The following is a 25,471-nucleotide window of genomic DNA, read 5'->3' on the forward strand; positions in this document are numbered from 1 at the left end:
GTCATTTATTCATGGTTCTTTTCTTCCTCCTTGAAGGAGAATACTGACTTTAAGATGTATTTTAAGACTGAAACTTGGTTCTTCAGTATTTGCCATGTGGTAGAATGGATCTTTGGGGCCGGTTTTGTGTTCTGACATCGGAAATGCAAACACTATGTGCTGAACTCGTCACTCGTCCCGTTTCTCCTGTGTGCATTTATCATGTATAGTGTACACTTTCGCACCCTTTATGTTCTGTTAAGATGCCACCTTAGGGGCTCAGTCCTAAGTCAGTGCGGGGTGCGCTTTGCGGAGCTTGGTCTCCCGCGCGGGCTGGGCACCCATAGCCCCTGGTTTCCGTGCACCTTTCCGTGCCCACCCCGGGTCTGAGGCTGGTCACGGAGCCCCCGGCAGGCACACAGCCCACCCTCACCCGGCCTCAGCAGCCCCGCCTGCCTTTCCAGTCCGCCCCATCTGATCTTGACCGACAAGGAGGGCAGTGGTGGAGCTACCGCTCTGCTGCTCTGCCCTGCAGGAAAGTGAAAATAGAAGAAAGAAGGTGTGTTTTCACTGAGTCACTGGATCCGCTGATGGATAGAGCAGTCACGACATGGACACGATAACCTTTGAAGGCGCTTTCTTGAGGAAGCTAGCTTCCGTGGGAACTACAGCTACCAGGCGAGTCACTCACAGGAGAGCATGTGCTTTTGCTCAGAAGGCCCCCCCGCCCCATGCTGGAATCTTGCCAACATTTCTTAAGAAATCTTAGAACTAGCTCATGAGGAAAAATATTTTTATTCAATAAAAGGGTACAACTATTCTTTGAATTGCCAAGTGATATAAATATTTTGCCTAATATATACTTACTATATTTAAAAGGCACTCTTCTTCATGAAGCTTTGGATGAGTAAACAAGATCAGTCACAAAATGTGAAAGAAAGAAAGACAGAAAGAAAATACAACTCTTCCTGTAGCTTTCTTCTCCCTCTTTTCCGTTGAAAATATGGACAATAGAGTTTGTAAGTAGTACTAAGACTGAAAACTTTATGCTATTCACAGTTGTCATCTGTTGCTATGTGTTTCTAATCTTTGTTTTGATATTTTTTCCCTCGTCAATTTCTTAGTGTATATACTGGCAGTGGAAGTAGAGACTCACAAAACATTCCTTAGTAGAATGAGCAGCCAAGCAGACAGCATGGGTAAGCAAGTGAGGACAGTTAGGCCCTCTCTAACTTCCCTGAGCTATTTGAAACTTTAAAATCAAACAAAGAACTGTCTACCACGGGACTCTAGAGGATGCAAATGGCAAGTTATTTATATCTGAGGTACAGTCTCCATTCATGTGGGGAGGCTTGCAGAATGCATTTTCTCTGTGCTTCTTCTTAGCAGCTGTGCCAGCATAGAAATGCCCCAGACAGGTGCTTTTGAATAACACTGAATAACATACCCCTCTCCACCCTCTATCCCCAGCTCAAACAGATTTCCATTTGGAAGTGTTTCCCTGATAGAGAGCTGGGGGATTTTTGTTGTTTTAAATCCCATCTTAGCCAAATGCAGCTTCTATGGCCGTGCAGTGGCCTCTTACATTTGCCACTTCTCTGTTTTACTTCTCCATGCTCTGCCTTGCATGTGATTGCTTTTATAAGATCATAGTAAGGAAGTAAAATCGAGACCAATGAAGAAAAGTTCTGTGCTGCCTGTGGAGGACCCCTTTTTGAGTGTTCATTGTTCATGCTGGAAAAGACAAATGGTCTGTGTTAGAGGCTGTGGTGGAGCAGATGGTGGGCTTGATTTTGCAACTTCTGATCAATTAAGACTGTCAGGAGCATATCCCACATGAACGAAAAGTTAAGTCCTGTTGCCTTATGTTTATCTTTGTATATCCTTAAGTTTTGTGTCCCCATGATGAAGTGATATAAAATACTATATCTTCCTCAATTAAAATTTAGAACTCAGTCATTCGTATGTTTTTTCATGTATTCATTCCTTTATTAATAAAACATATTTACTGAACACCTGCTACTTACCTGGCACTATTGTAGGCCCTAGAATAAATTCCTGACGTCGTGGGAGCATCATAAACTGTATGACATAATATGGTTATATGTTTCCTTTGTCATTAAGAAAACTGCCCTATTTTATTGGCAGTCTTACTCAGGGTAGTCAGAGGTAGATTGCAAATGTTGATATCCCTTTTCAAGAAACTGTCAAAATGCTGCCACCAGCTTCTTTTAAAACAGAGCTACAAGTAAACTAATTTTTTCTTCCTATGATCACTGAATTATCAAACTTTGGTTGAAAACTCCTTAAATAAATATTCTTCTGTTGTGGGAATAAGTAATAATCAATATTCCTCTCTTTGCTTATGTCACCATTTCCTCCGATTTGTATTGTTTGAAAGTATTTCTTAAAATTAGAGTTCTTAAAACAGAGTGGAAATACATTTTAAAATTCCTTTTAAGTTTTGGAGAACTATAAATGTATAAAAATAGTAAAATAAATCCCTATGGTCCTCTGACCAAATTTCAACATGGATCAGTCATGGCCAAATTTGTTTCTCTTACACTTCCATTCACTTCTCCTCATATTTCGAAGCAAATCCCACACACAATATCATTTTGTCTGTAAATATTTCAGCTGCCATCCTATAGTAATCCAGGGTTTTCCAAAAGTCTCCTCATTAAAATAAACTCATGGTTGAAAAGCTTGTTAGGGATAAAAAAAGACATTGATTTCACCTTTTCACTGATTTCTGTGTTAGGAAGAACCTTGGATGAAGACCAAAGTAACATATTTCTTATTTTAAATCAAACTATCATAGCGTTCTATTGACCTTACTTTATTTTATCTTACTTTATTATTTTTAAAATTTTATATATCCTGAATCTTTCATCCCTGTGAGATTTCCTTTGTCTCACTCTTGGGCTGCAGGCCAGAGGCCTGCAAGCCCTAGGCCTGCAAACCCTGCACTTGCCCAGCTTTAAGACCAAAGAAAGAGCCTGGAGTCAGCAAGGTAGACATCAGTGGTTTAATGGCTGGGGGCGGGGCTTACACATCTAAGCAAGGTCCTGGAGCAACACCCCATTATGTGCAGCTCACAGCAGGCAGGACTCCTGGGGTAGGGGGAAGGTTACCAGTTATAGGTGGAATTGACACCAGGTTGGCTCATTAGTTACCAGGGAAACTAGTAGAGGGGCACACCCCTCACTGCCCCTTTGTTAAGCTATCCTGGTAAAGGTGTTCTGATCTAAAGCTACAGCAATCACTAGCTGGGGCAGGGGCAGGTATGTAGGACAAAGTCAATCATGTGAGTAGGGTGTAGGCGAAGCAGGCACTGGTCCAGCAGGGGATGTACAGAGAGCAAGAGGACAGCCATCTGGGGGATCTGATCATGCAGATGGGATAATAATTAGGTGGTGGTTTCAGTTGGCTTTGCTTTTACACTTTATATCGGTTTTCTTTGCTGTGTGAGATAGTACGCGAAGTGAGGAAGTTAACTGTGGGTTCAAAGGGAATCCTGCACTTGGTAACTCATATGCTTGTACCGTTCAATACCCAGGTTGTCTCATCAAGGTGAATGACACAGTACTGATTGATTTAGGGACTGGCAACATACCCAACTTTATCAAATTGGACACAGGTAAGTATTTGTTTCCTTTCTTCCCTCCCAACCTTCTCTCTCTTTCTTCCTTTTTCCTGTTGCTCCTTCTATTTTACTTGTACCCTACCTTGATTAGATAGAACTGCAATGTGGAAGTCAGAGAGATAAGTGACGGTTGCTTCTGGCAGAGATGTTCTCCTTGAGTCCCATTCTCATCCCAGTCCACACATTTGGGACGAGAAGTTGCCAGACGGTCTCTTGAACTTGACGCTAAACAGTTGTGTGACTTCCCTTTGGGCTGCATCCATCAGCCCAGTCTCTGCAGGTTAGCTATATAAACTACAGTTGGCCACGAGAGGGAAACTTTGTTTCGAGTGTGATGACTTTAGGTGAGTTCCTTGAGGTAAAGGGCTAAAGGTGTCCGAATAACCTTAACCTGGTGTTGATGAAATGTTTCTCTGCAGAGTTGTTTCCCCTCTCCACTCCTCAGATTCCTCTGACAGAGGTTCACATCCAGTGTTAACTGGTATCTGATGTGCTAATGAAGTACAATATTTTCCCCAACTGGTTTTAACAAAATACCACAAAATATAGAAAGACTGAAAAAATAGGACAAGGACAAATAACCGATGGCAGCTTATTTTCTGCCTACCTGCAAATGATTGTTCACATCTTGTTCTATTGCTTTTACATTCTTTCTTTCTTTTCCTGTGCCTGTGTTCCCTTCCCCACGTGGATCCAAGGACCAGCCATGTTCTCACACACAGTTTCCTGTAGTGTCTCTTTGGGACTCTTTAACTGAGTTTGCCTCCCTGTTTTGAATTTTAAAGAGTGCAGCCTTCCTGTCTAATTCAGTACTCCACAGTCTGGGATTGTTCAAGTATTATTTCACCACAAGGACTTTGCACCTGTGTTACCTGCACTCCTGATTATTTACTACTCACCTGGAAATTGTAGACCAGAATACTTCATTGGTGTCAAAGTTCTTTTCCTTAAGTGAAAACATTGCGAGTGGATATTAGTGTTGGGGGTCACGCTTATGACACCTAAACCTGTTGCTTGATTTCAACATGACAACAAAAGAGATAACCAGACATGATGTGCCTCCCAGTGGCAGTGCACGATACCTCTCGTGAGGAATTCTTGTCAAAAAGGAGAACAGACTCAAACGTGGATGAAAAGAGAGAGAGCATAAATTGGAAGAGACTAAGAAACCTAGCAATCCGTTGCAGTTGCTTGCCTTTTAGAGAGGAGTACCAGAATATTTCAGGTTCAATGATCTGTGGCTGGGCGTTTGTTTCAGAATGACCCAGTGCAGGACTGCTTAGGTAAAGATGAATCAAGGCTGGCCGTGGGTTAGAAAATGTTGAAGCTGGGGGTGCGTACATGGGGACTCGTTATTCTTATTTCTCAACTTTTGCAATCCTTTGAAAATAATTTTTGAAGTTGAATTGTAATGTCCTATTTCCAATTAAAGTAAACGTTATTTATTAAATTAAATTTCCAGTTAAAATTTAACTTTACAGATTTTCCCCCCAACTTAACTTTGTTTTACATATATCTGTATCTCTTTCTCTTGTGATGAAACTCCTGGTATTAATTAAGTTACTTAGTTTTATAAACAGTACACATAAACTAACATCAAAAATTGCAAAGCCAGTTTTCCTAGGGACAAGAAATCCACTGAGTGGAGACAAAGGTGTTTTTGTAGTTCTTTTTGACCCTGGAAATTATATTCCTGGTATTACTAACGTGGTATTGGTAGATTACGAGCAGTGGCAGTGTTAGATTGTCATCCTCAATACCACACCCTGATATCTGATACCACTTGCAAGTTTGTGGGTGGGAGGGTTCCCCAAACCACACCCAGATTTAATACACTTTAGAACAGCTTGCAATACCACTGAAGGCTGTTACGCTCACGGTTACAATTTATTATAGGGAAAGGATACCGATTAAAGTCAGCCAAGGGAAGAGGTGCAGTAGGGCAACGGTCTAGGAAAGCTACACACACAAAACTTCCAATTGTCTTCTCCCAGTGAAGTCATGGATATTGCTCAGTATTCCTGGCTGTGACGTGTGACAGCAGACATGAAGTTTGGTCAACCAGACAGACCCACCCAAGCTTAGTGTCCAGAGTTTTTATTGGGCTCAGCCATGTGGCTGACCACCCCTGTGGCTGATCCTAGCCTCTGGTCCCTTCAGTGGTAGAGCTAATACCCAATGGGCCCCAAGTCCCTACCATATATCACACTGTTAGACTGTCAAGTGTAGCCGGAAGCCCCCAGGTCACCAGAAACACTGTTACCAGGCTGGATGTTCTAAGAGCTAAGAGGTCACCTCTTGGGGCTGAGGAAGGCAAAGACTAGAAGTCTCTTTACTACTCAACATTTTCTCTATGCTTGGTTAACAGCGTGTTGTTGGATAGACTTGTTTGCTTCTGTTTGCAGTATGAGGTTGTGTTCCTCTTTTTTTTCCCTGTTCATCCACATCCTTTGAATATGTAAGACCAATTGATTGGATCAGAAGTGAAGAAAACAGTATGGAAAAGTATATCAAAAAAGTTCAGGACTTCTCTGATGGCACAGTGGTTAAAAATCTGCCTGCCGATGCAGGGTACACGGTTTGATCCCTGGGCTGGGAAGGATGCCACATGCCCTGGAGTAACTAAGCCCATGTGCCACCACTACTGAAGCCTGTGTGCCTCTAGGGCCAATGTGTCATAACTTCTGAGCTGGTGTGCTGCAACTACTGAAGCCTGCGGGCCTAGAGCCCATGCTCCACAACAAGAGAAGCCACTGCAACGAGAAGCCCGTGCACCACAACAAAGAGTAGCCCCCGCTCGCCACAACTAGAGAAAGCCTGTGCGCAGCAACAAAGATCCAATTAAATTTATTATTAATTTAATAAATTAAATTTATTTAATTTTAATAATAAAATAAAATTTTAAAATAGGTTTCATCTAAGGAAGTGGGTTCTTGATTCCTGATCTGCCATTCTTTCTACAAACTGTATTTCCAGTAATTTCTTTCACGATGGTAGAAACAAGTTCAAAGCTCATGCTTGACCCACTAGAAGGTTGGCATGGTGGAGGACAGTCTTGGTGCTTAATTAAATATAGTGTCCAGGAATGTTGGGTGTGATATTCTTTATATGTCCTTTTATATTTGTCAGTTTTTTGCAGTATCTACTTGAAGCTTGGTAGAACACACAAATTTAAAATACAGTATCTCCCTGGTAGTTCACCTCTTATAGCATCCCTTTGTTTAGCATTCATGCAGCATATCAGTTTCTTTCCAGATATTTGATATCTGTAGATCGTAGGTAAACCTGATAAACCTGACCTGTATTTATTTTTTGATGCTGGCTTTTTGTGTGGCCCATTTAAGGTTTGAGATATATATTTATATGTATGTGTATATATATATATATATATACACACACACACATATATGTATCACTTTATATGGTGCTTTCTGCTTGTCCTGCCTCTTCTGTGTACAGCTATTTCCCCCACTTCCCTTTCCCTTTCATAGCTTTCCTGGATTGATTATTTTGTAATGTGTCCAACTTTTTAAAAAATTTTTATATTCCTCTTTTTGTATTGTGGTAAAATACTCATAAAGCATATTTATTTTAACCATTTATAAATATACAGTTCAGTGGCATTAAATACAGTCACAGTGTTGTGTAACCATCACCAATGTCTATAACCAAAACTTTTTTCTTTTTACATCTTTATTGGAGTGTAATTGCTTTACAGTGGTGTGTTAGTTTCTGCTTTATAACAAAGTGAATTAGTTATACATATACATATGTTCCCATATCTCTTTCCTCTTGCGTCTCCCTCCCTCCCACCCTCCCTATCCCACCCCTCTAGGTGGTCACAAAGCACCGAGCTGATCTCCCCATGCTATGCGGCTGCTTCCCACTAGCTATCTACCTTACGTTTCGTAGTGTATATATGTTCATGCCTCTCTCTCACTTTGTCACAGCTTGCCTTTCCTCTCCCGTGTCCTCAAGTCCATTCTGAATGGGTCTGTGTCTTTATTCCTGTCGTACCCCTAGGTTGTTCACAACACTTTCTTTTCTTAAATTCCATATATGTGTGTTAGCATACGGTATTTGTCTTCTCTTCCTGACTGACTTCACTCTGTATGACAGACTCTAGGTCTATCCACCTCATTACAGATAGCTCAATTTCGTTTCTTTTTATGGCTGAGTAATATTCCATTGTATATATGGCCACATCTTCTTTATGCATTCATCTGATGATGGACACTTAGCTTGTTTCCATGTCCTGGCTATTTTAAATAGAGCTGCAATGAACATTTTGGTACATGACTCTTTTGAATTATGGTTTTCTCAGGGTATATGCCCAGTAGTGGGATTGCTGGGTCATACGGTAGTTATGTTTCCTCAATGATTTTAAATGTTAGCCATTTCTGATACTGCTATTTAAAAGGTAACTGTAGAAATTGTAGCATGCATATTGAAACCACCAAAGTTCAAAATTGTTTCTCCTCTTCTGGCAAAATAGGTCTTGAGAATACCACACACCCCTCTCCTCTTTAACTTCTTGGAGCTTGAATGGTTTCTGGCCATGTTCTGGAAGATTAGGTTTTCCTTCCTCTCTCCTCTCTTTTCTGGGACTTGGATTTAGCCTGTGTTAGGTCTTCCACATTAGTCAGGTTCATCCATACTTCTGTTTTTCACCTTTTTGTCTTTCCGTGGTGAGTTTAGAGCAACTTTTTCTCATCATCCACCATTTTTCTAATTTGCTCTTCAACTGAATGTAAATACATTCTTTAAACCCATTCTATTTGGTTTAAAGTTCAGCTACTGCATTTTTCATTCCTAAAAGTTCTTCTTGATTGTTTTTCAAATCTGCTTGGTCGCTTTGCCAAGATTGTCTTTTATCCTTGTAGATACTTTCAGTGAAGTTCCAAATTCTGAAGTCTGTTTGAGCCTGACTTCTGCGGGTGCTGGTTCTTTATCATGCTGTCTTAGTTCCATCTGTGCTGGACAGTGTATGCAAAATATAATTAGTAAGAATATTAAGAGGCCTAGGACAATGGCTTCCTTCTTAGATAATGTGCATTCTGATCTCTCTGGTCTCTGGGTGTCTGTCAGCCTGAAATCCCCTTGATCAAGCCTTGAGATTCCCTGTGCTGACCAGGCAGTGTGAAATTCATTTGTTTTTAAGTTCTAAGGAAGATGGGATTGTTTTCAGCTCAGCTGTTTGTGAGGCTATGGCCCTTTTGGGCCCAGCTAGTTGTGGGCAGGGTCTCCTATTAGACTGAACTTTACCCTGAGACTTAACGTTGGGCTTTGATTTCTATTCCTGTTTCCTTAAGAGGTCATCAAAAAGAAAGCTGATAGGGCTTCCCTGGTGGCGCAGTGGTTGAGAGTCTGCCTGCCGATGCAGGGGACGCGGGTTCGTGCCCCGGTCCGGGAGGGCCCTGCATGCCACGGAGCGGCTAGGCCTGTGGGCCATGGACACTGGGCCTGTGCATCCGGAGCCTGTGCTCCGCAGCGGGAGGGGCCACAGCAGTGAGAGGCCCGCGTGCCGCAAAAAAAGAAAGAAAAAGAAAAAAAAAGAAAGCTGATAGCCTTTATGAAAGAAGGAAAAGTTAATTACCTTGCTCTGCGTTCTTTTTGCTCCTGGTTTTGAGTCTGGAATTTCCTTTCTGTCTTCTCACCCCTTAGGTCCTTTTAGGAGGATTGGTAAGTTTTTTCTTTTTTTTTCTTTTTGGCCACACTGCTTGGCGGGATCTTAGTTCTTCCACCAGGGATTAAACCTGTGCCTATAGGCCCAGAAAGTGTGAAAGTGTTGGTTCCTAAGCACTAGACCACCAGGGACCTCCCTCATAAGAAATGTTTTCATACATTGCTTGTAGTTTTTTTCAAAAGCAGGAAGTTTGATCCAAAAAAGCCTTGCCCACCATAACCAGAAATTGGAAGCTGGAGGATATTTTAACTGATGAGTCCCTGTGTACTCATTCTCTGTAGATGTGCTGTCCCTTTCATTCTCGTTGTGTTTGGTGTTTGAGGAAGGACTTTGAGGTCAGAAGGATGTACAGCAGATCAAAGGGTGTTGGGTGCGCTAGTTTATTTAGCAAAACTAAAGAAGTTTGCAGGCCAAACTTTATACATGCAGACTGCTAGCAGGACCACTTTAGGTCTTGTTGAGGTAGACGCCCATGGTGGTATTGTGATCAGGATTAAGAATGGTCTCTACATACAGTCTGTTTTCCTGAGGAAATAGAGAGAAGAGCACACTGTGAAGTAAGAGTGTTGCCAGCCAGATCAGTAAACAAAGGATTTTGTGGCCATCAAGCCATCAGCCACTGCAGCTGTCCCTGAAGGTGAACCCAGAAGGAACTCAAGATAAAAACAGGAAGCCCACCATCAAGCCCTCAGCCACTACAGCCGCCCCCAGTGGTGCACCCAGAGGGGACTCAGGATGGGAAAGAACATGATTCTGACCCTAGATAGCTAAGGTGCATATCAAGCGAATGCTTTCAGTGAACCTAGGCTGTTGTATCTTCCCATACGTAGAAAAGTGCTAAATTCATTCACGAGAGATGTCTGGTTTTCTTTAATTAACTGTAAGCTTTTGACATTCTAACTACCTGCTCTTTGTTACAAAACTCCTATACATCCAAAGTTTTCTGGGAAAGGCCAGAGAAAGAAAATCATTATCTTCCTCTGGTTTGGAGACACAAAACATGTAACATGGTCTTTTAATCAAGGATCCTTCGGACAGAGCCTGAAATTCATTTTATTCAATCATAGATCTCAAGACTGAGTCCCCGGTGAATGTGTGACCCCACAATGGGAGATCTAATGGAGGTTTCTGGAGCAGTTGGCACATCTCTAGGAGACACATCTTGAATTTCAGAAGAAATATGTGCCATCTCAAATAAAATTTTCTTCAGCTACTTTTCTCACCTTGTTTTTCAACCCTGCGAGTTCACATGCTGCTTTGGCAGACCTACACAGATAAACCGTCTAGACCATCACAGTGGTTCTCAACCTGAGTAGCTGTGACACCACAAGATGACTGGTCTCCTAGCAATTAAAGTGTAACATTCAGCCAGTGTTTACTTCTCTATGAAATTTATCCAGTTAAAGCAAGATATGGGCTGCTTACTTAAACAGTAACTTAAAAAAATGAGATACTGCAAAATCTATTCCTAAAGAGTCTTAAATAAACACATCACATAAATAAATCCATTTCGTTTCTGAAATAAAAGTGATTTCTCTCCCTTCTACACACATACTCTTAGCGCCAGTATTGTTCCCAAGCCACACTTCGGTCTGCTCGCCTGTGTGCAGTAAAGCCAATCTACTTACACCCGGTTGTGGTGAAGGTAAGTGTAGCCTTTATTGCAGGTGCCAAGCAAGGAGTCCAGGCAGCTAGTGCTCAAAAGGCCTGAACTCCCTGCAGGCTTTCAGGGAAAGGTTTTTAAAGACAGGGTGAAGGGGGTGGGTTGTGGGTTGCATGATCAGCTCATAGACATTCTTCTGATTGGTTGGTGGTGAGGTCATTGTGAGTCAGTGTCATCAACCTTCTGGTTCCAACCAGTCTGCAGTCTGTGTGCTTGTGGGCAGCATGAAGTTAACTTCTCCCACCTGGTGGGGGTTTCAGTATCTGCAAAACAGCTCAAAGGGCATGGCTCAGAATATGATCTATAGCCCTGGAGGAGGAACTAAAGGTCCTTCACTTTGTTTAATGGCTGAACTATTATTATTTCTGTTTTGCTTCACTGTTTTCCTCTCTTTCTGCATATTCTGACTTCTCTAAATTTGCTCTTTGGAACTAGGGGGAAGTCTAGGAGGGTAAAGTTTTTCTACAGACAAGGGCAGGCAGAGGACATTGTGGGGAGTGTCTGTTCCAGGAAGCCTCCATAGTTACAATGCCCCCCTTTTTTTTGATACCCCTCAGACTTGAGGGACAGGTAGAGAAAAAGAAAGGGAATAAAGTTTTCGATAGAGAGGGTAATTATAAACATGGCAGAAGAACTCAGTTTTAGTTTCCATTTCTGTTTCAATTTTCCTGAACTCTTTGAGGGAATGGGGCAACAACCACTTTGGCTACCACCTAATGAAATGGAGCATAGACCTGCCTAATTTGGGAATGGACACAGAGCTGGAAATACTGCTGAGTTTCAAGTTTAGCATCAATATTTTGTAGTATGAAAACATTACTTCTCTCTTTGATTGTTTTGTTACAGCACCTGGACACACATTTGAAAATTAGCCAACATATGACAATGAGGATAATGATCAAAAAGAGTCCTCTAATTTTAGATGCAACCAGAAAAAATAAGTTTTGGAGTGTTTCCTCTTTAACTATATTCAGTAACCAAGTAAGCTTTTAAATTATTCTATATTTGGGTTTTTCATTTTTCCAGGGTTTTAATACATAATAGGAGCTATTGGCCACTAGTATCTCTCTCTGTGTCACTCTCTCTCTCTTTTCTTTTTTTGCCAAAATGTAATTTAAAGCAATTTTATTAGCTCATAGTATTCTGGCTGAATAATCTAGCGCCTTTTGCTGGGAGGCTCTATCTTGAGTTGGCTCATTTGCCACTACTATTTCTAAAGTAGGAGATGGGTTTCACAGTTATGAAGAGACCTTGAGACCAGAAGGTTGCAGCTGGCAGCTGCTAACAGATACTGTTTTGAGAAAGGCTGGTAGTGTCCTTACATTTGATAAAGTTTAGGAAACTCAGGTTCTCAGTAGTATAAGAACATGTCTGAACTCACGTCAACAGTGGGCACCCAGCTCCATTTTGGAGGCTTGAACCACAGTTACTCCATTCTGATTTTTAAGTGTATCTTTCATTAATGGCTAAAGCCAATGCACAGTGCATGTTTTATAGGCCACAAACAGGATATTTCAGTTAGCTTAAATTTCATATTAAATCATGTATAAGCCAGAGTCACATTACCTGAATATGTGAACATTTCCTCCATCATTTCCCCCTTTTGATTGCAAATCTTTCAGTAAAAAGCATTGATGATCAAAATATCTGTCCGTCGTTGCTGGGTTGTTTGAGCTGCCTGCCCCAGGTCCAGATCATTTCCCTTGGTGCTAGGCCTCCTTCATATTGGCCTAGTTATCCACATTGGGGGAAAACTAATCAGATATCACAAACGTGTTCAGAAATGTGTTAATGGGGAAACATTTTATAGGGTATACATTTTATCAATCATACCCAGTTGTCACATAAGCACTGTACCCGTGCTTCCAGCAATAAATTTAAAGCAAGCAGTGTTACACATCATGAGCAGTTATACTCTGTGAAAACTCCATTAGAGAATTATTTTCCTGTTTTAAACACTGAGGGTAACAAAATTATAGTAGAACAATAACTTTCAAAGTTGATAGGGAGACAAATATTTGGTAAACAGTACAGTTGAATTCATAGGATGGGTCTTACAGGCCTGGCCCAGTTTCTTGTGTCAGCTGCCTACCATTGCTGTTGTCTTCTTCTCATGGTATGAATGTTGTTGGGAGTCAGCAGTCCTTTCTATTGACCAGTCCAATGCAAAGGCCCTTCTTAAGTGGGAAATATGAATTTAAGGGTTAATTCCCTTGTTTCTTTGTGCATGAGGTACTTAAGAATACTCAATAGGGGTTATTTCAGCTAGGTTGGAGATAGTCCTTTAAATTATGCTTTTTTTAGTATGTGGGGTGTGTGATCAGCTCGTGGACATTCTTCTGATTGGCTGGTGGTGAGGTAATTGGGAGTCGGCATCATCAACCTTCTGGTTCTAACTGGTCTGGGGTCTACGTGCTTGTGGGCAGCATGAAGTTAACTTCTCCCACCTGGTGGAGGTTTCAGTACCTGCAAAACAGCTCACAGGACATGGGTCAGAACATTATCTATAGCCCTGGAGGAGGAACTAAATGTCATTCACTTTGTATAATGGCTAAGCTATTATTATTTCTGTCTTGCTTTACTGTTTTCCTTTGTTTCCATATTATTCTCACTTCTCTGATTAAATTTGCTCTTTGGAACTTGGGGAAGGTCTAGGAGGTGAAAGTTTTCTAGAGGCAAGAGGCAGGCAGGGGACACTGAGGGGCAGGGGGAGGGTTGTCTGTTCCAGGAAGACCCCATAGGGTTCCGCTTGGTTAGAGTAGCATATGGCCTGGTAAATGGACGATGCAAAAAATGAGTAAAGCAAAACAAATGATAAATAGCTCTGTCAGTTTGGAACTGAAATATGTGCAGAACTTGTATACAAAAGAAGCATAGCCATGAAGACAGAAATCAGGTTAATTGCTGCCAGGACCTGGAAGAGGAGCGATTGGGAGTACTATTTAAAGGGCATATACTATTTATAGGGTGATGAAAATGTTTGAGAACTAGAGAGGTGATGGGTGCACAACATTCGGAAGATACTATATGTCATTGAATTGTATACTTCAAAATAGTTATTTTTATATTGTGTTTTTTAATTCAGTTTTTAAAGTTGAGTTGGATCTGTTATCACTGATTTCACAATATAAAGTTATTAATCTGTATATTCTATATAAGTAGTCTATACATTAAACAATATTAAAAACATTTTCATATTAGTGTAATAAACATGATTTTATTTAGCATGTCTGTAAATGTCTGATACATACTCATGAAGTATAAGATTTTAAGAGAAAGTAGTAGGTTTACCATGAAGGAGATCCTAAACAGTGGGAGATAACAAATAAAAAGAGTGTTATAAGTAGAGTAAATTTGTATATGTGTCTAAGAGGAAAATTACTTTTGCTGCAAGAGCCAAAGGATTTTTATTAAAAGATTATGTGGGGGGAATCGGGAAGATGGTAGAAGAGTAAGACGCGGAGATCACCTTCCTCCCCACAGATACATCAGAAATACATCTACACGTGCAACAACTCCTACAGAACACCTACTGAACGCTGGCAGAAGACCTCAGGCCTCCCAAAAGGCAAGAAACTCCCTGTGTAACTGGGTAGGGCAAAACAAAAAAGAAAAAACAGAGACAAAAGAATAGGGACGGGACCTGCACCAGTGGGAGGGAGCTGTGAAGGAGGAATGTTTCCCACACTAGGAAGCCCCCTCACGGGCGGAGATGGCGGGTGGCGGAGCGGGGAAGCTTTGGAGCTGCGGAGGAGAGTACAGCAACAGGGGTGCAGAGGGCAAAGCGGAGAGATTCCCGCACAGAGGATCAGTGCCGACCAGCACTCACCAGCCCGAGAGGCTTGTCTGCTCACCCGCAGGGGTGGGCGGGGGCTGCGAGCTGAGGCTCAGGCTTCAGTCGGAGCGCAGGGAGAGGACTGGGGTTGGCGGGTGAACACACCCTGAAGGGGCTAGTGCTCCACGACTAGCCGGGAGGGAATCTGGGAAAACGTCTGGACCTGTGGAAGAGGCAAGAGACTTTTTCTTCCCTCTTTGTTTCCTGGTGTGCGAGGAGAGGGGATTAACAATGCCCCTTAAAGGAGCTCCAGAGACGGGCGCGAGCCTCGGCTAAAAGCACGGACCACAGAGATGGGCATGAGATGCTAAGACTGCTGCTGCTGCCACCAAGAAGCCTGTGTGTGAGCACAGGTCACTCGCCACACCTCCCCTCCCGGGAGCCTGTGCAGCCCGCCACTGACAGCGTGCCGGGATCCAGGGACAACTTCCCCGGGAGAACACACGGCGCACCTCAGGCTGGTGCAACGTTCCACCGTTCCACCGGCCTCTACCGCCGCAGGCTCGCCCCACACTCCGCGACCCTCCCTCCCCCAGGCCTGAGTGAGCCAGAGCCCCCAAAGCAGCTGCTACTTTAACCCCGTCCTGTCTGAGCAAAAAACAGACGCCCTCCAGCGACCTACATGCAGAGGCGGGGCCAAATCCAAAGCTGAGCCCCTGGGAGCTGTGCGAACAAAGAAGAGAAAGGGAAATCTCTCCCAGCAGCCTCAGGAGCAGCGGATTAAAGCTCCACAATGAACTTGATATACCCTGCATCTGAGCAATACCTGAATAGACAATGAATCATCCCAAAGGAGGTGGACTTTGAGAGCAAGATTGATGATTTTTCCCCCTTTCCCTGTTTTTGTGAGTGTGTATGTGTATGCTTCTGTGTGAGATTTTGTCTGTATACCTTTGCTTTCACCATTTGTCCTAAGGCTCTATCCGTCCATTTTTTTCTTTAAAAAATTTTTTTTCTTAATAATTATTTTTTATTTTAATACCTTTATTATATTTTATCTTTTCAATTTTATCCTTCCTTCCTTTCTTTCTTACTCTCTTTTTTCTTCCTTCCTTCTCTCTCTCTTTCTTATTTTCTTTCTTATTTTCTTCCTTCCTTCCTTCCTTCCTTTCTTTCTTTTTCTATTTTTCTTTCTTTCTTTCTTTCTTTCTTTCTTTCTTTCTTTCTTTCTTTCTTTCTTCCTTCCTTTCTTTCTTTCTTTCTTTCTTTCTTTCTTTTTCTTTCTTTCTTTCCTTCCTTTCTTCTCCCTTTTATTCTGAGCTGTGTGGATGAAAGGCTCTTGGTGCTGCAGCCAGGAGTGCTGTGCATCTGAGGTGGGAGCACCAACTTTAGGACACTGGTCCAAAAGAGACCTCACAGGTCCACATAATATCAAATGGCAAAGATCTCCCAGAGATCTCCATCTCAACATCAGCACCCAGCTCCACTCAACGACCAGCAAGCTACACTGCTGGACACCCTATGCCAAACAACTAGCAAGACAGGAACACAACCCCACCCATTAGCAGAGAGGCTGCCTAAAATCATAATAGTCCCAGACACCCCAAACCGCACCACCAGACGTGGACCTGCCCACCAGAAAGACAAGATTCATCCTCATCCACCAGAACACAGGCACTAGTCCCCTCCACCAGGAAGCCTTCACAACCCACGGAACCAACTGTAGCCACTGGGGACAGACACAAAAAACAACAGGAACTACAAACCTGCAGCCTGCAAAACGGAGACCCCAAACACAGTAAGATAAGCAAAATAAGACAGATAAACACACAGCAGATGAAGGAGCAAGATAAGAACCCACCAGACCTAACAAATGAAGAGGAAATAGGCAGTCTACCTGAAAAAGAATTCAGAATAATGATAATAAAGATGATCCAAAATCTTGGAAATAGAATAGAGAAAATGCAAGAAACATTTCACAAGAACCTAGAGGAACTAGAGATGAAACAAGCAGTGATGAACAACACAATAAATGAAATTAAAAATACTCTAGATGGGATCAATAGCAGAATAACTGAGGCAGAAGACTGGATAAGTGACCTGAAAGATAAAATAGTGGAATTCACTACTGTGGAGCAGAATAAAGAAAAAAATGAAAAGAACTGGGACGGTCTCAGAAACTTCTGGGAAAACACTAAATGCACCAACATTCTAATTACAGGGGTTCCAGAAGAAGAAGAGAAACAGAAAGGGTCTGAGGAAATATTTGAAGAGATTATAGTTGAAAACTTCCCTACTATGGAAAAGGAAATAATTATTCAAGTCCAGGAAGCACAGAGAGTCCCATATAGGATAAATCCAAGGAGAAATATGCCAAGACACATATTAATCAAACTGTCAAAAATTAAATACAAAGAAAACATATTAAAAGCAGCAAGGGAATAACAACAAATAACACACAAGGGAATCCCCATAAAGTTAACAGGTGATCTTCCAGCAGAATCTCTGCAAGCCAGAAGGGACAGGCAGGACATATTTAAAGTGATGAAGGAGAAAAAACTACAACCAAGGTTACTCTACCAGCAAGAATCTCATTCATATTTGATGGAGAAATCAAAAACTTTACAGACAAGCAAAAGCTGAGAGAGTTCAGCGCCACCAAACCAGCTTCACAACAAATGTTAAAGGATCTTCTCAAGTCAAGAAACACAAGAGAAGGAAAAGACCTACAATAACAAACCCAAAACAAGTAAGAGAATGGGAATAGGAACATACATATTGATAATAACCTTAAATGTAAATGGATTAAATGCTCCCACCAAAAGACACAGACTGGCTGAATGGATATAAAAACAAGACCCATATATAAGCTGTTTACAGGAGACACACTTCAGACATCAAGACACATACAGACTGAAAGTGAGGGGATGGAAAAAGATATTCCATGCAAATGGAAACCAAAAGAAAGCTGGAGTAGCAATTGTCATAACAGACAAAATAAGCTTTAAAATAAAGACTATTAGAAGAGACAAAGAAGGACACTACATAATGATCAAGGAATTGGTCCAAGAAGAAAATATAACAATTGTAAATATTTATGCACCCAAAATAAGAGCACCTCAATACATAAGGTGATTACTAACAGCCATAAAAGGGGAAATTGCCAGTAACACATTCATAGTAGGGGACTTTAACACCCCACTTTCACCAATGGACAGATCATCCAAAATGAAAATGAATAAGGAAACACAAGCTTTAAATGATACATTCAACAAGAGGGACTTAATTGATATTTATAGGACAGTCCATCCAAAAACAACAGAATACACACTTTTCTCAAGTGCTCATGGAACATTCTCCAGGATAGATCATATCTTGGGTCACAAATCAAGCTTCAGTAAATTTAAGAGAATTGAAATTGTATCAAGTATCTTTTCCGACCACAACGCTATGAGACTAGATATCAATTACAGGAAAAGATCTGTAAAAAAATACAAACCCATGGAGGCTAAAGAATACACTACTCAATAACGAAGTGATCACTGAAGAAATCAAAGAGGAAATCAAAAAATACCTAGAAACAAATGACAATGGAGACACAATGACCCATAACCCATGGGATGCAGCAAAAGCAGTTCTAAGAGGGAAGTTTATAGCAATATAAGCCCACCTTAAGAAGCAGGAAATATCTCAAATAAACAACCTAACCTTGCACCTAAAGCAATTATAGAAAGAAGGATAAGAAAACCCCCAAAGTTAGCAGAAGGAAAGAAATCATAACAATCAGATCAAAATAAATGAAAAAGAAATGAAGGAAACAATAGCAAAGTTCAATAAAACTAAAAGCTGGTTCTTTGAGAAGATAAACAAAATTGATAAACCGGTAGCCAGAGTCATCAAGAAGAAAAAGGAGAAGACTCAAATCAATACAATTAGAAATGAAAAAGGGGAAGTAACAACTGACACTGCAGAAATACAAAAGATCATGAGAGATTACTACAAGCAACTCTATGCCAATACAATGGACAACCTGGAAGAAATGGACAAATACTTAGAAATGCACAACGTGCCAAGACTGAATCAGGAAGAAATAGAAAATATGAACAGACCAATCACAAGCACTGAAAGTGAAACTGTGATTAAAAATCTTCCAACAAACAAAAGTCCAGGACCGGATGGCTTCACAGACTAATTCTTTCAAATATTTAGAGAAGAGCTAAGACCTATCCTTCTCAGACTTTCCCAAAATATAGCAGAGGGAGGAACACTCCCATTCTCATTCTATGAGGTCACCATCACCTTGATGCCAAAACCAGAAAAGGATGTCACCAAGAAAGATATCACTGATAAACATAGATGCAAAAATGTTCAAGAAAGTACTAGCAAACAGAACGCAACAGCACATTAAAAGGATCATACACCATGATCAAGTGGGATTTATTCCAGGAATGCAAGCATTCTTTAATATACGCAACTCAATCAATGTGATACAGCATATTAACAAATTGAAGTAGAAAAACCATATGAAAAGAAAAACCATCATCTTAATAGACGCAGAGAAAGCTTTTGACAAAATTCAACACCGATTTATGATAAAAATCCTCCAGAAAGTAGGCATAGAGGGAACTTTCCTCAACATATTACAGGCCATATATGACAAACTCACAGCCAACATCAGTGGTGAAAAAATGAAAGGATTTCCACTAAGATCAGGAAAAAGACAAGGTTGCCCACTCTCACCACTCTTATTCAATATAGTTTTGGAAGTTTTTACCACAGCAATCAGAGAAGAAAAAGAAATAAAAGGAATCCAAATTGGAAAAGAAGAAATTAAGCTCTCACTGTTTGCAGATGACATGATACAATACATAGAGAATCCTAAAGATGCTATCAGATAACTACTAGAGCTACTCAATGAATTTGGTAAAGTAGCAGGATACAAAATTAATGCACAGAAATCTCTAGCATTCCTATACACTAATGGTGAAAAATCTGAAAGTGAAATCAAGAAAAAACTCCCATTTACCATTGCAACAAAAAGAATAAAATATATAGGATAAACCTACCTAAGGGGACAATAGACCTGTATGCAGAAAACTATAGAACACTGATGAAAGAAATTAAAAATGATACAAATAGATGGAGAGATATACCATGTTCTTGGATTGGAAGAACCAACATTGTGAAAATGACTATTACCCAAACAATCTGCAGATTCAATACAATCCCTATCAAACTACCAGTGGCATTTTTCACAGAACTAGAGCAAAAATTTCACAATTTGTATGGAAACACCAAAGACCCCCGAATACCCAAAGCAATCTTGAGAAAGAAAAACGGAGGTGGAGGAATGAGGCTCCCTGACTTCAGACTATACTACAAAGCTACAGTAATCAAGACAGTGTGGTACTGGCACAAAAACAGAAAGATAAATCAATGGACCGGATAGAAAGCCCAGACATAAATCCACGCACATACGGTCACCTTATCTTTGATAAAGGAGGCAGGAATGTACAGTGGAGAAAGGACAGCCTGTTCAATAAGTGGTGCTGGGAAAACTGCACAGGTACAGGTAAAAGTATGAGATTAGATCACTCCCTAATACCATACACAAAAATAAGCTCAAAGTGGATTAAAAACCTAAATATAAGGCCAGAAACTATCAAAATCTTAGAGGAAAACGTAGGCAGAACACTCTATGACAAATCACAACAAGTTCCGTTTTGACCCACCTCCTAAAGAAATGGAAATAAAAATAAACAAATGGTACCTAATGAAACTTCAAAGTCTTTTGCACAGCAAAGGAAACCAGAAAGAAGACCAAAAGACAACACTCAGAATGGAAGAAATATTTTCAAATGAAGCAACTGACAAAGGATTAATCTCCAAAATTTACAAGCAGTTCATGCAGCTCAAGAAGAACAAAACAAACAACCCAACCCCAAAATGGGCAGAAGACCTAAATAGACATTTCTCCAAGGAAGTTATACAGACTGCCAACAAACACATGAAAAAAGGCTCAACATCATTAATCATTAGAGAAATGCAAATCAAAACTACAATGAGATATCATCTCACACCGGTCAGAATGGCTATCATCAAAAAATCTAGAAACAATAAATGCTGAAAGGGAACACTCTTGCACTGCTGGTTGGAATGTGAATTGGTACAGCCACTATGGAGAACACTATGGAGGTTCCTTAAAAACTACAAATAGAGCTACCATATGACCCAGCCATCCCACTACTGGGCATATACCCTGAGAAAACCATAATTCAAAAAGAGTCATGTACCAAAATGTTCATTGCAGCTCTATTTACTATAGCCTGCAGATGGAAACAACCAAAGTGTCCATCATCTGATGACTAGATAAAGAAGATGTGGCAGATATATACAATGGAATATTACTCAGCCATAAAAAGAAACGAAATTGAGCTATTTGTAATGAGTGCATAGAAGACCTAGAGTCTGTCTTACAGAGTGAAGTCAGAAAGAGAAAGGCAAATACCGTATGCTATCACATATATTGGAAATGAAGAAAAAAAAATGTCATGAAGAACCTAGTGGTAAGACAGGAATAAAGACACAGACCTACTGGAGAATGTACTTGAGGATATGGGGAGGGTGAAGTGTAAGCTGTGACAAAGTAAGAGAGTGGCATGGACATATATACAGTACCAAACGTAAAATAGATAACTAGTGGGAAGCAGCTGCATAGCACAGCGAGACCATCTTGGTGCTTTGTGACCACCTAGAAGGGTGGGATAGTGTGGGTGAGAGGGAGGGAGATGCAAGAGGGAAGAGATATTGTAACATATGTATATGTATAACTGATTCACTTTGTTATAAAGCAGAAACTAACACACCATTGTAAAGCAATAATACTCCAATAAAATGTAAAAACAAAAAGTAAATAAAAAATAATAATAATGTTGTACACTTTAAACTTATACAGTGCAGTTTGTCAATTATGTCTCAGTAAAACTGGGAGAAAAAACTATGAAACATTTAAGAGAATTTTGTGACCACTGGTATAAGATTGATTTATCGCTATTAGATTTACAAGAGTTATGTAAGTACTTATAAAATTTCACTGCCAAGATGTTAGATATATTACATTTGTAACTGTAGTTTAAGATATCTAAGAAAATTTAATTAATGGAGTATGCAAGTGATGTTAAATATTCAAGAAGGATATAGTCTGTTATGCTTATGAATTAATTAAATCATAAAGAATAAGTGAAAGTGATTGTCCATATTTTTATGCAAAGATTTATAAATAGACTAACAAGATTTATAAATTGAGCTTTTTAAATGCTTAAGAAATACAAGTTTCCCATTTTAATGTCTTTACCTATTAATAAACAAATTAGTCATGTCAAAAAAAAAAAAAAGATTATGTGGAGGGGATTCCCGGGTGGCGCAGTGGTTGAGAGTCAGCCTGCCGATGCAGGGGACACGGTTCGTGCCCCGGTCTTGAAAATCCCACATGTGGCGCAGGGGCTGGGTCCGTGAACCATGGCCTTGAGCCTGTGCGTCCGGACCCTGTGCTCCACAACGGGAGAGGCCACAACAGTGAGAGGCCCATGTACCAAAAAACAAAAAAAACAAAAAAAAATTATGTGGAATAATATTTTGTCCAACAACATAGGGGTATCATTATAAAGCAGGATTTCTGTGAAACAATCTTAGTTTTGAGTAAAAAGTTTCTTCTTTTTTGAAAAATAAAAACACTCCATTATCAGTAAGAATTTCTTTTTATTCATGGCTGAAAGAATTATTATAATAACATTGTGACTATTTGACTACTTTGGCTTTGGTAAGTGTTTAATATGTGCACAAAAAGTTAGTAATGACTTTTATATTTATTATATTTTAAGAGTAGTTTTTCAAACCTAGAAAGAGTGCCATTATTAGGAATATGTCTTTGTGTAATATAGTTTTAAATTCAGAATTTTGTGTATTTAGAGTAATAAAATTTCACATCATTAAACATTTTGTGAAGATAAAACAGATACTCCAATGAAATACAGGTTCATGAATTTTGACAATTACTTCATTCAAACTTTTTTTGCAGAATTGTAAAGATTTTTTATTCACTGTTCAGGGAATTTCCTTAATTTTCAGGCCATTTTCTTAATTTTCTACATACAGCTTTTGTGGAGGACTAGTGATTACTTAGGACTGCAAACAATGGCAGGTACATGTGTAGAAAACAGCGAGTTAATGGGAGGAACAGAAAGAAATTACTTAAATGTAAAAATGTCTCATCAAAATTGTGGCTGAGAATTTTGGGAAGCTAGAATGGGTGGATCATGTAGGAAAGAAGGTGGCTTTATGGACTTCAGGGGAAGATGGCCTAATTCAGTTGTCTCCTGGCTCCAAATTACAAACTTTACCTTGAGTCATAATGATAGGAGAAAATGAACAGTTTTATCTTGAAAACATGACTGTAATATGTTGTATCTACTTAACTATATAAAGAGTAAAATTTCTTCCTGTCTTTGCAATCTCTAGCAGACAGTGTGTGACGCATATCACATTCCGTCTAATCAATCAGTTTTATTATTCCATAATAAAACTGTTTTCTTTCCTTTCTCTCTTTATGAGAAGGTTTTCTAGATTGGATGGAGATGTTGTTTTTATCATGTTTCTCCAATATGTGTAAATTTTAACCTTCGGACAGAATGTGGATGAGAAGGGGAAACCACAGGGGAGATGGTAAGTTAGCAAGCTGAAAATAGGAGACCAGAATGGTGGTGCTTAAGGGAGATGAGTGAAGTCCCCCATTTCAATAAAAGTCCTAGGAAGTTTCCGGTTGAGAGTAAAATCACATTTACCATGTTCCAAAAACATGGAGCAGCAAATAAACAAGGTGTATCTTCCTGTAAACATGCAAGAGCAGCTCCTTTACTTTTCTTGGGTCAGCTACTTCTACCTCTCCCATTCTCTCTCTACCTAAACCCAGATATTTCACTGTACTTGAGTCTGGCATAAATCTGGTGACCTAAGGGATTGCTTTTTGGAAGCTTGAGACCTCAATTCTGATTTCAAGAGAAGTAAGAAGGCTAGTGAGCAGTGGAGTTGGAGAAAGGTGAAGTGTTAATTTATTACAAATTTCAGAGTTAAATATCAAGCTAAGTCTCAATCAAAGCAGGAAGTGAACCATATTCTGAATTATTCAGATGTACTAAGGCATGGGCTATATCGGTGTAAACAAGTACTATTACCATGTATATCTGAAGTCCATTGCTCTGTGACTTGACTTCTCTTTAGTATTCCACCGTAAATTTTTGACTAATGATAACCCACTTCTAACCTCCAAGGCTCTTCCGTATGTAGATGTTTTCATGAATGTTTTCCAAAAATAAACTTTAGAGGCTAGCCTATGTGTTCTGAGGATAATGGAGTGGGTGGACTAGACAGAAAGGTATAATCTACATTAACATTACTTTGATTTATGGATGGCTTGGGAGAAAAAGTGTTTCATTTCTTTTTTTTCCCATAAGTTTATTTATTTATGGCTGTGTTAGGTCTTTGTTGCTGCACGCGGGCTTTTTTCTTGTTTCTAGTTGTGATGAGCAGGGGCTACTCTTCGTTGTGGTGTGTGGTCTTCTCATTGTGCTGCCTTCTCTTGTTGCAGAGCACGGGCTCTAGGCACCTGGGCTTCAGTGGTTGTGGCACACAGGCTCAGTGGTTGTAGCACATGGGCTTAGTTGCTCCGTGGCACGTGGGATCTTCCTGGACCAGGTCCCCTGCATTGGCAGGCAGATTCTTAACCACTGCGCCACCAGGGAAGTCCCTTCATTTCTTATCATACTGATTTCTCTCTTCTCTGAAGCTCAGAAAGACTTTTGTATAATGATTTGTGGCTTACATTGTGTTCTTCATCTACTTTAATAGTGTCTATCTCTCCCTCTCTCAATCCAATCTTCTCTGTTCTCTTCTCTCTTTCCGTACTGGATTTTTTTTTTTCCTTTTCTGTTTTTCGTATTCACTTAGTCACTAGGTATTTAATAGACATTTTAAAAAGTTATTTTAAACAAGATTCTCCTTTTGCTAACATGTATCCTTAGCTTGCATTACTTGGAAAGAATGTTTTTGTGATATTTTTGGGTGAGTAGCTACATCATCTGCAAATGACTACTGTTTCCATATTTATACTACTTTGTAGGTAGATGTGGATGTTTCATTTGTCTTCTCTCTTCTCTACTTGTAGCTACAGTGTACTTTCAGTCTCATCCCTTTAGGAGATACATTATTTTCTCTCTTTTGTGATAGTATAGTTGATTAGTTCAGATGTTACCTTTCTGATCTATTTGTTGCAAAGATACATTCCATTTGTATTTCTTGTAGATCAGCCTGGCTAGCAAGCAATTATCTCCATCCTTTTGTTTATCTGGGCATGTCTATCTAATCAGTCCAAGAGGCAAATATTGTTGTTCACAATTATTGTTTCTCCTCAGAATTTCTCAGCCACTAGTTTTAGCAGACTTTGATGATGCTGCTCCGGATCTATATTTCATCAAAATTGCTAAAAGCTAATATGTTAATTCTGATACTCATCTATTAGTTGGAATTTTTATGTTTTAGAAAAAGAACTTTCTTTCATTTACTTTTTGATCACCCTGTTTATTTTTATAAATTGTTGAGAGACTTCTTATTACTATTGTTTTTATTGATGGAGGGGACTAGGCAATGTTTAGCTTCCTTCTTTTTGCG

The 25,471-nt window shown here is 40.0% G+C and overlaps 1 long non-coding RNA gene across 1 annotated transcript; it reads left to right on the plus strand.

The window, feature by feature from the left end:
* Positions 1-887: 887 nt before the first annotated feature.
* LOC117310601 (uncharacterized) lies at positions 888-10,524 on the plus strand. The gene is made up of 3 exons (XR_004524732.1): positions 888-998; positions 3,539-3,619; positions 10,379-10,524. It is a non-coding gene; the product is annotated as an uncharacterized lncRNA (long non-coding RNA).
* The last annotated feature ends 14,947 nt before the right edge of the window (positions 10,525-25,471 follow it).

This window comes from Tursiops truncatus (assembly GCF_011762595.2).
Source record: "Tursiops truncatus isolate mTurTru1 chromosome Y unlocalized genomic scaffold, mTurTru1.mat.Y SUPER_Y_unloc_1, whole genome shotgun sequence".
NCBI classification, from domain to species: Eukaryota; Metazoa; Chordata; class Mammalia; order Artiodactyla; family Delphinidae; genus Tursiops; species Tursiops truncatus.